Here is a 14,951-nt window from a genome sequence, read left to right on the forward strand (position 1 = left end):
CAACATCAAGTCACAATGTGGGTGTCAAAGTGAGAGAAGGGCTGCTCTAACATCAAAACATATGGAGATCAATGCCAGAAGTGGCAGAGCTTGTGCTTCCAGGATGGAAGCTAGATGGTGGATATTGTGGGAGCTGACAGCCAGCTGAGTGCCCACCCACAGGGGCTGCTGTTCCTGGGGCACGACTGTGGCCGTGTGCCATGGGAGCTCCAGGGAAGCTCCAGACTTGGAAGGGTGTATGAGGGTAGAGAGGGTATGCTGTCATTGCAGGATCAGTGGAAGGGTTGGACACCATGGACCTGGGTTCAGCACACAAGACTCAGGGGACAATTCAAATGGAGTGCAGAAGGTGGGGCTACTAGACACTAGTTCTCTGTCACAAACATCTATATACATACAGTACTGTATGCATGCATATACACATACACTCACAAACACTAAGATGTGTTTACTTTCCTCTAGGATGTTTTTCTGTCTTACAAGTTTATATTAAAAAGACAACCTATACGTTACAAAATTCTATATTTAATTATCTAAATCTCCATGCATGGATGTAATATCCATTCAGCCACCACATACCACAGAATTATATGTCTTTGTTAAATGTCATCACTCCAAACAGTTTACTTTCCATCACAATCTATGCATGTTCACTGTCATTAGTTGTCATTTAATTGCTTTTTGAACAAAGAGCTAAATGAATCTAAAGGCAGAATTTAAATCATCCTCTACTTTAAAACCAAGTCTTAACACTTGGCCACACTTTAATGTTGAAGGCCGGAGTTGACGTGAGAAACAACTAAAATGATATCACAAAAAATAAATAAATAAATGAGAATAAAGAATTATACACAATTAAATAAACATGCATAAACACATTTTTCACAAAGCGTTTCTATGTTAAAACACCATCAAAAGACGAAAGTATTAATGGTGAAAACTGGGAGTTATGTTCACACAGAATTCAAAATTTTACTGATGTGAGAACATCTGTTATTTTCCCTTATCTCTGTTACCACAGATTATTCTCTAATTTCCTTTTGATCACAAAATGAAGCAAGCCAGTTTGATGGAAATCACCAATCGTTTTCGGCAAAACAGCACTAATTTGTAAAAAATTGTCATATGAATATTGTCAATTAGTTTAGAGTTGATATAGCTGTCAGGTCCAATCATCCTTTCAATGTTGTTTGTACTCCATTTTCACACACGTCGTAATGTTTCTGTCAAGTTTGATTGTTTCTAGGTAAGAGTAATTACACTGAGCTTGGTGAAGTCTTCTATTAAATAAATATCCATATGTTCTGCCTCCCACCAGCCATGAAAAAGAACGGGAAAAAAGATAAATGTTAAAAAACAGAAGAATTGATACTGAAGATAATTAAATACTTGGGCTTCTATTAGCTGTTTAGTATCTCTGTAAGGCATTGAATGCTGTTGGTATTATCATTTATATGTTGGCAATGGGTCAAATTACATATGTAATGTGTCTTCAAATAAGCCACAGGGTAATGAAAACAAAAGTTAAACCTGGGCCGAGTGGGTTTCCATAACAATACGGCATAAAACTACCATGAACGACCATGCCCTACTATGAAACACTGTGAACCATGAACTACTGCAGTTCAATTCAGTTTAATCCCAAAGGTCTTTAAAAAGAACCCTTTGGCCACTTTTCATGCACCACCATGATCAACAAGATTTTGTGGATATTCAATGTCCCAAAGAGGATGAGGCCTAATGTTTTTGGTGACCCCCTGACCTTTTTTCTAGAGTCACACCAAACTGACAACATCTTTCTCAAAGGCAGCCTCTCAGTTTAACAACACTGTGACCTTTTCTGTCTAAAACTGGTCAGTTTTAGAGCTCAATTGGTGTAGTCATGGCACAGTTTAGGAGCAAAATAGAATTACTCCAAAAGTCTCCCATATTAAGCTGGCAAATCTTAGAGGGGTAAATTACATTAGTGTGTGTTGTGCATTGATTTCAAACTTGAAAGTCTTCTGCTCTTGGCTATTAACTGCTTTTGATTGGTTTGATTTGGTTGATTGATTTGGTATAAAACTTTACTGCACACAGAGGATGTTGTTCCATTTTCACTCAAGTCATGGCTAGAGTATCATCGGTTGTAATTTACACCGTGTAAAAAAGTAAGCATTTTGCCAACATGTCTGGAATCCTGTGACATGTTCCTCTATGACTCATACAGTGTTGGGTGAGTCACAGGTGTAATGCGTGGCCTCTCTTGGCCTAGGTACTACTGTGGACCTGGTTTGTTAGTTGGTTTTTGTGTTGTGCCGATGGCCATCTGGGGGTTTTTCAGTGGCTTTGCTGTGGTTGCAGGTCCATGCTCCTGGGTTTGTCGGCCAGTGGGGCGTAGAACATTTCCTGCTTTCGCTCTGACCCATAGAGTGGAAGCCCAGGGGGCTGCGCACCAGCGAAATAGAAAGTTGGTTATGTTGGTTGCATATTTTAACCCAAGCTCTGTGAATTGACTGCAGCCCCCTGGGTTTTGGGCCCCACTGGTGCCTGAGCTGGCTGCATGAAAGATCAGTTTTCAAGAAAGATCCTGCCTGAAGACCCATAGAGCGAAAGCCCAGGGGGCTGCGCACAATTCACAAAATCCTGGGTTACAATATGTAACCAACGTGTTGGCTGTAATAACTGTATTTTACTGGTTATACTGGTCCTAATGTCTATTTAAATGGGTAAAAAGGAGATGACAGATAGGTTTCAGGAATCTTTTGCATTAATACGTATCTGTACTCTTTCTGTTTGGGTAATGTAACATGTATATTATTCACAACCTAATGATTTGATAATGAAGCAAGTTGACATTTCATACAAAAATCTGGCAAACAATCCTGTCAATATAAACCTAAATGGAGCCCAGTTAAGACAGAGGAACACCGACAGATTCCTTTTTCTTTTATTGTAATTTTTCCAAAATAACTTCCTCAAACCCTCACAAATCAAACTCTCCCTATTACCACGTAGATACATGTTATATCATTTTTTGGCATGTGAGCCAGATAAAATCAGCTGTAGACACAGACAAACTGGATGGTACATTTTAACAGATTGTGCATGCTCCTGCAGACGGCATTCAGTTTCTGGCAGAGAGTCATTTCACAAGAGTTTGACTTTAATTTAGAAATACAGTATATTGTTGTTGTCGTTTGGCAACAGTATACTTGTGATCAGCAAGCATACTCTTATAGTTAAGTCCAAAATAAAGTATAGCTAGATCATTAATAAAACATGTACATGTAATTAGCCTTTTGATCAAGAATGAAGATGATAAACAAATGTTTTTATATGTTGTATGTTGTTATGTTATGGTATTGTATTTATATACTGTATTTAGATGGTATTTATAAACTGGTTGCTAATGCCTATTATGTAGAGGCAATGTTTTGTAAATAATGAATTATTTATTTATTCGGGCTTAACTAATGCTAAATAGTGAAAAGTTATTATAAAGTGTTACCAAGTTGAGGTTTGTATGTCCATTAGCCCTTCCGGGACATGTATGGTGGGAAATGACAAGTTCACCTTAACATGCTGTAAACACTTTCTGTGGTTTACACAAAGAGCAGGGCTGTGGATGTGTGCCACTGTGCACATTTGGTTGTGTCTGTGTGTGGATGCATTTGTGACTCCATGTCCACTTCATGTTAGGAGAATATTGACAGTATACTGACAGGATGTTGATTATCCAGCCTGCGGTAGGCTGAAGCCGTCAGGTGGGAGACACGGCACTGAGGAGTGATGAGACTATCAGATGGGGCGGGGGTGGGGGCACGTGTCAGGGGCAGAAGACGATGACAATAAGCTGTCTGTCTCGACTAACATGAACTCGGCACTGTATCAGAATCAGATTAGGTACACCACCGCTGTAAAATGACACAGGACATCCATGCACTTTCAGTACAGTCTCAATGTCCAGTGGTCTCTTTTTCAACATTTAAAAAAAAAATAATAATAATTAATGCTAAAGTTAACAGAAAACACAGCAAATACAGATTTAAAGCACTTCACTCTCATCTCTCAGCTTGTTCTTTAGCTTTTACTTTTTTTATTGTTTTGCTCACTCCTTTCAGTGTCAGTTCCAGACAACATATGCTGCTGTTTTCAGTGAAAAAGGCCAGATGAATAAATTCTACATTGCCCGGCACCACCAGGTGGCTATAAAAGCACAATTCCAGTTGTGTATTGTTTTTTTTTTTTTTTGCTTCTAGCGAATTTGTATCATTCAGCGTGTAGAAGATCTATAATCAGTTGTCAAACCTGACACCAGAATTGTATTTGGCCAAATCCACTTCATGTTCAATTCATACAGTATTATAATAATGACCAAACAAAGGGCTCTATTATATTTTGTAATATTTTGCACAGAGAGGCTTGTTCCTTACAAGGACTTTAATATGTTTGATATGACCATTTTCCATTTATGTATTTCTTTTTTTAATTTTCCTCCATTGGATTAAAATAAGCCAACATAAGCATGTTCCATTTTGTACAGTCTTTAATTATGCATCAGGCTGTGGTGCGCACATTAAAAAAGATACAACTAAAATGCTCATTAAATTTGCATAAGCGACAACATTTAAACTGAGTACAAATACATGGGAAGACGTCCATTTACCACCCTGCACATGAAAGGGCATAATATATGAAGAGGTAGGGCTGTGTCTCAATTCACAGAGAAACCTCTAATCTTACTCAATTGTCCTTCACCAACTAATTGACTTTTAATTAATCCCCTTGATATTTGGACAAGCACAGACCTTAGCAATAGGTTTTCTGTATTGAACACCTGCAATGTGGAAAGGAGTGATCTTTGTGTATTGCTGGGTAAAACTTACTACTCTGGGAATACTGTGCTGTAAACATACATGTGAATACTGTGGAATATTATAGCATATTATAGTCCATTTTTTATTCAACCCTTTGTATCTGACAGTAGCTTGTGAAACAGGTTTCACTTAATTGGACTTATTTAAGTGCACAATTGCACAATTAACAGCAGTGTAAGAGAGTGTCCTCCTAATAAACAATATCAACAATATCCATAAGTGAATATCTAGCAGCTGCAGTGAACAAAACACACCCACCCATTTGTCAGAAGGATGTTGAGATGGATGGGTGGCACAACCAGGCCATAGGGCTTTCCTACAGGAAACCGGAGTTCAAGTCAGTATAAAACAAGCATCAATACCTGTTATTGCAACCTTAATCATGTGATGAACATGTTGTGAAGTTAGGGAAGCTGTCACTTCTTGAGCAAACCTTCATTTTTACTTATCCCAACCATGTTTATTAGGTGTCACTTAAATAAGTGTTATGCCAGACGCCATTTTTGTGCCATTGTATGAGATTATCATATAGTATCAGCATCATATATACTGTCCACAACAGTTTCCCATGGGAAATATCAAAACAAATGAACACCAATGTTGTTAACTGATGTAACTGATGTAGTGAATGATTAAATTAATCCAGCAACTGATTTGTACATCTTGGGGTCCATCAGTCCAGTATTGTTCTACACACTTGTTTGGAGGTTCCTGATAGAAAGGGGTGTTGTCAGAAGGGAAGTAGTAGCATTGGTTTGTGCCATGTAGGACCACTTTTATATACCCAATATAAAAATCCAAGTGTGAATAACTACATGCAGTGGAAGGTGAGGGTGTGTAGGGGGTTTATTGTGTGTAGGAGGTGTAATGAAGAATGAATAGGGAATGCTGATCAGAGAGAGATCAAGGGCACAGAGAGAGAGAGAGAGAGAGTGAAGGAGAAAGAGAGGATAAGAGCTCAACAGACAGAAAAAGAGATAAAGTAGGGTGATGGACATGTCTCATCCTCAGTCTGACAGCTTTATCAATAGCCTCAGGATGCACATACACAGAAACACAGACACACACACACATGCACACACACGTACATTTGTCTCCTGTGTGAGTGACAGCTAGCAGGTGCTAGGTGAATGAAGTTGTCAGGCTGGCTGCTGATCAGCTGTGTGTCACCGTAACAGCAGCTGAAGGCTCAGCTTGATGCGTCACTGCACTTGAAGGTGATCCCTTGTTTTGCCATTAAAAACAATTGAGTGAAATCCACATTAAATAAGGCAGTGTTGCTATGTGGCGTTGGATTTATTTGGCTTGTTCTCTAGAAGGTATTTGTTCTATATTATGAACACTAAAACCATGCTAAGACAGACGTCAGTGTAAAAACAGACCTGACTTTTGTAACTGAATCCAAAGTTAGAGTAACTTCTCACCTTTTTTTTACTGCAGTGGGTCATTACAGCAGAATGAGCCTATATTTTTAACCACACACCACCTTTAAAGGACATCACCGGGAGCCAATCATAGTGAGACTAACAGCAGCGGGAAGTGTGACACCAGCACCAACCTGCTGCCGCTGCTCACATATGCAGCTCCCTCATGCCCGCAAATTCAATAAAATATCCCACTAACCTGATATTTCCTGTTTTAAGTACCTCTCACTTGCTTTTTCTGCAGGCTTTACATGAGGTAAAGTATCACTGTATATACAGCACTGAAAAAGTGTGGGGTTTACATTCATTCCATTCATTTAGCCCAGTTGGAAAACAGCTCACTAAAGTCATCCTGTAAATGTGTTGAGTTTTAAATGCATCAGAAATTTTACCAAGCAAAAACATGGTATCTGGTGACTGACAGAAACCCTGATACACATTTTTATACACATTTTCTTCTTTTCTTTTCAAGAGTCCATCTCCACTTGATGGTGGACACAAATTGGCCCTTGATATTTGACCCAGCATAGCTGACCTTCAAATCCACTGCAGCACTTCTGGTCAAGTGGTTATTGAGACTGAGAACACTTCTTGTTTAATTGCTCTTTCATTTTATTCATCTCTGCCCTTCTTTATGTCAAAATGATCCTGTCCATCATTTTGCCATCTGCTTATGTGTGTCTATGAATGGGGGAGGGGGTGGGGGGGCACAGGACAGAGTCAGATTTGTAGATCAGATCATCTACAGTACTTCTATCCTCTTCCCTAAGTATGTCCTCCTTCCCCTTTCTCTTTCCACTGCCTTTGTTGTTCCTGCATCTCTTCCTCCTACCCTTGTTCTTTCTCCCCATCCCTCTTAGTCTCTCTGCCCTAAGTGGGCTTTGAAGAGTTAACATGTGATGATGTGATATCCCACTCTGCGTCGCCTCCAGATATCTATTCAAAAAAAAAGCACAGGCAGCGCTCTCTATCACAGCTTAGACACCAGATGTTGCTTACATCTCCACTCATTGCAGATGTAATGGGCCTGAATGCTGCAGTTTGTGACTTCACTGGCATCCATCCTGTGCAATGCAGCACCAGAGGAAAAACAAGTGAGAAGCAGAGAGAGAGAGAGAGAGAGAGAGATGTGTAATTATCCTCCATTACCACCAACTCCTTTATTTCCCCCAGCAGCAGAGGAAACTCTTGTGTAGAAATGACAGCTATCAAAGTAAAGCTCAGTTTCAGAGACCTAAGTGAATACTCGCTGGATTGTGGTAGCTTTCCTTAGTGCGTGTGTGTGTGTTTCTATGATAGTGTTTGAATTGTACTGAGTGCATGGAGGTTACCATGCAGGTGTTTATTTTTCTTCTAATGACAAACAATGATTCTGGCGTTTTTTACAGTGACACCTGAAAAGGTGTAGGAAATCAATTTGCATGTACAGTATCTACAGGTAACTGTGTGTTGCATTGAGTTCCAGTGACAAAAACATATATCAAGTCCAGATTTTACCTCTTAGCTCCTGGAGAAGTAAAAAATTTATCTGAAGCAGTTAAGACATAGAACACCTGCTGTGATTTGCTAAAATCGGATGGTTTATTACATGAGTTTCTCTCACTCACTTTTAGATTCCCTTCTTGCATTTCCTGGGAGCGCCACGAGGAAACAACGCCTTCCAGACTAAACCTCTTCTATGTAGATGATGGAAATATGTTCATTCTTTCTTGCAGCATTTCAGTCTGTGGTACCTTAATCAATAACAAACAACTCTGTCTTTATTGAGAACAACCATAAAAACCTCATGCTTATGTGAGCCATATATCGCCAAAAGAAGCTTTCAGAGGATCTACGATCAAGAATTAAATAAATTCTACTCTACCAAGAAGTGTGCGGCCAGTTAAAATGACCACAATAGCACAACACTCATCAATGAGGTAAAGAAAAAACCCAGAGTGACAGCCAAAGATTGGAAGGCATCATTGGAACTGGCTAACATCAGTATTCATGAGTCTACAGTAGGTAAAACATTTAACAGGCAGTGTGTCTATGGCAGGACACCACAAAGGAAGCTGCTTCTTACTAAAAAAAACTTTGCTGAATGCCGGAAGTTTGTCAAAGAGCACATTGACACTTCACATCAGTATTGGCAAAATGTTTTGTGGGCTGATGAAAATATGATTAAATTATTTGGAAAAAATACATAGCACTACATCTGGCGTAAAAAGTTCTCTACATATCATAATGAAAACATAATACTAATCATAAAGTATGAGGTCCTGGACATTAAAGTGTGTATCCAGGACCACACCATCACTTTGGGAGTTGACTTCCAGATAACTTCACCTGGATGACTGAGAATCTTCACTGACATTTAACCGCCAGTGGTGTTTTTATCGACATAAACTATGACAAAGTGTGTGTCTGTGATAAAAAGTGTTGGTTATGTATTGTAACCCAAGCTTCTGTGAATTGGGTGCAGGCCCCCGAGCTTTCGCTCTGTGGGTCTTATTCCTTCTTATGGCAGCAGCTGAAGAGAAAATTGTCAACGGCCACCTGGAGTGGGCCTTTCTAAGTGTCCTAACTGCTCACTATCATGTCCACATACACAACATTGACTGCAGGATCTTCTCTGAAAACCGAACATTGCAAGATATACTTTGTCAAAAAGAAGAACCCGATCTACTTCTGCTCCGAGTGTGGCTCGGGCTTCAACTTTGGGGATGACCTTCACCGCCCCTGCGTGGGCTGCATGTGACCGGAGCACGCTGGCCTGGCGTTGACACCCAAGGCCTCCTGCTACTTCTGCAGACGGCTGTCTTTGGAGCAGCGCCGGCAGCGAGCACCGTGTGCAGGGAAGACATCTGGCAGCTCAGGGATGATAATTCCCTTGCTGTAGCCTCCCCCACTCCTCTCTCATGTCCAGGTCTGCACCTGAGTTCCAGCTCTCATTGGACCCGGACTCGGACCTGTCCATCTCCTTCGCTGGCCCCTCTCAAAAAGCTATGTGTTTTCTAGTTCATAAAAGTTAAAACAAAGATCTGATCTAATTAGTCATACAGTATATTGATAACAAGTTAGAATTAATCAAACAGTTTTGGGAAACACAAAAGTTTGAGACTGTCTTGTAGAATATGACCGTAACAGTTGAAATGACACGTTAACATAGTCTTTACACGCGAACATTTGTAGGGAGGAGGTTGGGTTGGATAGTTGGGTGAACAAAGAGTTCCCTCCCATAGGGGAAGCAGTCATTTTAAACAACATAAACATGCTGATTTTGTGCTGAAAGGCAACTTATTGGGAGTTTAAGGCAAAATATTTTATAAGGCCATTATGGTGCCTGATTGTGCTCAAATTGACCACTGCCAATTGACCTATCTCTACCTAATTTGTATTGATAAACTAGATAATATACTAGGTTCATTGCACTTCCTTTAACTATACCTACAACATATTAATATTCCAAAAAATCATGTATATAAAATTGGCTCTGAAAAAAATTCCAAGCTGTTGCTCTCGCACTGTGTAAGTAACATGATTCTTTCTGAACAGGGTTGAAATTTTGATGGTTTTATTTCTACAAACCTTATCCAAACACCTAGAACATCATTCTCTACACAATATTTAACGTTTGCAACAAAAGACATTAGAGAGTATTGTTGCTGAGGCACTTTATACCCCAAGGTATTAGCTATCTGTTTGTCATGCACAACCGTAGCCACAGCAGACAACAAATAAATCTCTTCATCCACGGTGCTGTTATTCCACTTCACATTTGATCTTGGAGGATGTGGTCACAGACAATCAAAATCATAATTATGGATACAGCACAGCTAGGGGGACATTTAAAAAATGGTTCTGAGGTGACCAGCGCTCATCTATTTATTTTTATAGGGGTCTCGGCGCGAGTAACAAACTTGATTTATTTCCCTTTGCTTTTAAGGGTGCAAGACCCAGACATTCAGATATGAAGTGGAACGCTGCTAAGAATTTCAAATGCACTTTTAATACATCCCCTCTCATATTGACATTTAGGTGGGAATCCGTCTTTTTTATTTCTGTCATTTCTAGCACTACAGCCACTGGTATATTTGTGTGTGTGTGTGTGTGTGTGTATGTGTGGCAACATTTATTTCCCCTCATCGTCTGTTCAGAGTGAGAGGAGAGGTGTGGGGAGGGTGGGAGTGTAATGGTAATCATTTTTTTGTGACTGCGCCCAGGGTCTGAAGTGGCTGTTGCAGAGGACTTTTAGATTGATCTTACAAAGCACACACATGCACACGCACACACACACACACACACACGCAAGCACACACAAAGCCCTGAAGAAGATATGCTATATGGATTGCATCTATCCCCCTCTGCTTGCCCTCCCTCCATGCCGCCATTTGATTAATGATCCAAATATGTGAATAAAAATATCAAAACAAGTCGTCAAACCCAGGGGTTCCAGAGACGAAACAGCTTAAGGATGAAACTACAGACTAACGAGTGGAACGTTTTTTATTTTCTTTCAGCAAATATTACTAAAAAAATAAAAAAATCTGTGATTAACTTATTTATTTTTCTATGCAGATGTGTGACAATTATGATAAATGAGTCGGCACTTGATAGCACATAATGTGTGATGTGAAAAAAAAAGGGTTCTGTTTTGAGTTTTGTTCAATTAACAGTACACTAGTATGGTATCATGTACTGTACATGTATGGTACTGTATTTGAATGGTTCTGTCTCCATGGTGCGTCAATGCATGAACATACAGTATGTGAATGTGAGGCACCCTACCGAGCCGCGTGGATGCTTAATTCACAGTGGTGGCATTATCAGCCTCGTTCTAACACAGTAGACCACTAATTGACATTTTCATTAACAGCAAATTTATGTTCCTATTTCTGTCTACGATAATGACCATTTCCCAAGCACTTCTATGGGCCCTGCTAATGGACATGGAATAAAGGCGGAAACTTGTTTAATTATAATGGAGGAAAAAAAAAAAAAAGGCTTGGCTCCTGTTTGTGAGAAGTAGTTGGTGCACAGTTGGGTGACGGTCGGATGTCGCACATGATGGAGACGCATGAAAAAGGTGACTGTATGAAAAGGACATCAAACGTGACACACTTAACACACTTGATGGCCGTAGGGGAGTGAGGAAATTTTTCTGGTGAGGTGAACTTTCCCAACTCGCAATGGTCGGACTGTACACGTTCTAAAAAAGCTGCAGGGACAGGCCTGGTGCAGCCTGTAATAACAGCGAGGGCAAAGCAACATGGAGAGAAACAAGGCAATGAGGGCAGTATGGACTGTCATTTGTCCCCTATCTTTTCCATTATGGTAACGTGCCACTATGCAGCATGCTGATTGGTCCGCCGTGATGTGATTATGTTAGTAAAAGCAATGAGTTTCTAATAAAACAGTTAGTTGAGGTTGATTAAGCTCTGCTGATGTACGCAAGTGCATGTTGTATTGTAGTCACCAGCCAATGTGAATTGAAGTTTTTCCACACTTATCATGTGAAGTGTGTAGAGGGTTTCGTTAATTATTGATTTATTAATCAATTAAATACAGTATATATACATTCTACTATATGCATTCATTAAAGCTGTGATTCTCCAACTTGGGGAATGTGGATGGAGGGAAATAAAAGTGGAGTAAAATTAGGAAGTAGAATGAATATGGGTTTAATAGGAACAGAAAATAAATAGTGCTCTAATGCCAGCAAAGCTATCAGTGTTGTGATATAGTATGCACTCTTTTTGATTTTATCTCTATAACAGCTGGTCTAGATATTCTTATTAAACTGTTGCCCTGTGTAAACACACAACTTGTTTGATCATGTGGCCCACTTTGTAGCTGCCCCCACATTTTACTGTTGGATTCATGATACATAATCCAAAAATCAAAAGAATAATAATGCTTTATGAAAACTGAAATACAATAATAAACACACAAACCTGGGTGAGGGAGTTATATTGTGTTGCAGAGGGTGGTATCATTATTCAGCAACAAACAGTCGCATACTGTACCGTACATCTGAGCCGTGTCTCTTGTTCTCACAGACTCAGGTTACCTCACGTCCTCCCTGATTGTTACACAGGAAATGAGCCAGGAAGCAGTTCAAAGTGTTAGTCAGGAGCTCCAAGGCATGAGTGTGGGGGGGCTTTCTTTTTTCATCTCACTTTATAAGAACGACTTTCTCATTCACTGGAATTGGGAGAGTGTGGTGAAAGTATTAAGAGGGCATCAAGAGGGAGTGTTTGGATGCAAGCAGGTTCAACATGCAATTAAAGGTCTTTATTTGTAATTTTAAAAAAATGGACAGGCCTTCAAACAAGAACATATGTTCTTACAGCTGTAACTGTATTTCACTGTCTCACTGAGATAGATAGATAGATAGATAGATAGATAGATAGATAGATAGATAGATAGATAGATAGATAGATAGACAGATAGATAGATAGATAGATAGATAGATAGATAGACAGATAGATAGATAGACAGACAGATAGATAGATAGATAGATAGATAGATAGATAGATAGATAGATAGATAGATAGATAGATAGACAGATAGATAGATAGATAGACAGATAGATAGATAGATAGATAGATAGATAGATAGATAGATAGATGGATGGATAGATAGATAGATAGATAGATAGATAGATAGACAGATAGATAGATAGATAGATAGATGGATAGATAGATGGATAGATAGATAGATAGATAGATAGATAGATAGATAGATAGATAGATAGATAGATAGATAGATAGATAGATAGATAGATAGATAGACAGATAGATAGATAGATAACCACACTCACAGATACATATATAGTGAAGCTGGACACACACACACACACAAGCAGACCCTGGCATGCACATTGCCAGTGTATTAGATGAGCGTCATCCCCATTCATGGATTCAATTTTCAGGGCCAGTCAGCCTTTTGATAGTCTTATCTGGAATTAGACTGTGTCGGGGAAATGTCTGTCTGGCTGAATAGTTTGATTATGTGTATGTTTATGTCTGTTTGTGTTGATGTCTATCTATATAATATCTATCTGATATAAAATTATAGAGTCCAAGAAATCCAAAAAGAATAAAGTTGAAACAGTTTCTTTAAATGATGCTCTCAACATTTCATCTTTTCCAAAAAACAGAATTAAAGTAAACACAAATGTGAAAATAGAAACTATTAAAATGTTCATTTGAACACAAGCAGTAGGCACATAACACATGACAAACCAGGCCCTAGTCTATGTATGTTAATAATCAAATACTACTAATACTAACATAATAATAAGAAAAGTTGAACTTTTTTCATGATGTAATATTATACTTATGACTATATTATATTATTTATTTCTTTTCTAGTTCTGTCGCTTTGGTTAAGAGCTAGAACTGGAATGTGGCAGATAAGATCACAAATATACAGAGGAACTAGGTCTCGGCCTTAAAACTAGGGCCTTAAAAAACTTTGTATTCTGTTCTGCATTTAACAAAGAGCTGGTACAAAGATGCAAGAACAGGTGTACGGCTGTTTCTCTTTCTGGGTCATGTTTCTGGCCTCTCTCAAGTCGTATTGTAATAGACTGAAATAACTCAACAAGTGTTTGAACTTTAAGTCGAGGCCTAAACGCTTTGGTGATCTCTTGATATTTTCTTCAACAACAGCAGGAGGTTAATCATTTTGGTGTGAAGTTCAATGCCGTGATAACTTTTGGGTGAACTGCCATCGTGCAGCGCATGAATCATTAGGTCTTTGTTGATCACTTCCTCCAGACTCACTAGTTTCACATATTCATAGAAATAAACTGGCACAAAATTTGGTTCAAGGGAATTCATCCTTAAGACTTACCATAGGAACCTGTCCATGGGGGTATCTCTTCTGTCACCTGACAACAGCTGGGATCAGCTCCAGCACTCCCACGGCAGTTTAGATAAAGGACAGAAGGAGAGACAGACTTACTCTACTCCTGGATTCTCCACCAGCCAATAGGCTACAGTGTTTGACTTCATGATGTCAACTATAGGTTGCCATGAAACATCTTGAGACATGTTAACAAATGTTAAATCTTGTTCTTATTGTCTTTCGTTGAGGTTATTTCAATGCATGATTGTTTTCCACTCGCCTTGGCTCTAATGAGAAAACAGATATTGGAAATTAGTCTGATTCTAGGGACAAGGACAAAAGAAAAAATGTTCCTGTCTTTATTGCTGTCAGGTGGAAGCATCAGCCAGTCTGACACATTCATCTCACTTTATAAGAACGAGCTGGTTTCATGCCATCCACCTTACTCATGTAGCCACAATTATCCATACATTAATAAAACCTGACTGGTTATTACTGGGAGAAAGAGAGAGTGAGAGAAGGAGAGAGACAGATGCAGAGAGGGGGAAAATGCAGGGCTGTACAATGAACAATCTCCGGATAATTAACAGGAAGATAAACAAAACATAAATTTGGATATTGCATTTATTTGGACTACCACTCAAATATGTGTGAACCACGTTATTTTAATTAAAAGATAAATCTATGTGACATGCTGCTTCCCAGTTAATTATTCAGTGCTGTACAATAAAAACAAAATCCATTAAATATGCCACGCTCTCTATTTCTCCATTAACAGTAAAAAGCACTCATCCTGGGGACAACATTTCCAATTCAGCTGCTGGTTTGGGTT

Source organism: Anabas testudineus, chromosome 3 (assembly GCF_900324465.2).
Source record: "Anabas testudineus chromosome 3, fAnaTes1.2, whole genome shotgun sequence".
NCBI lineage: Eukaryota > Metazoa > Chordata > Actinopteri > Anabantiformes > Anabantidae > Anabas > Anabas testudineus.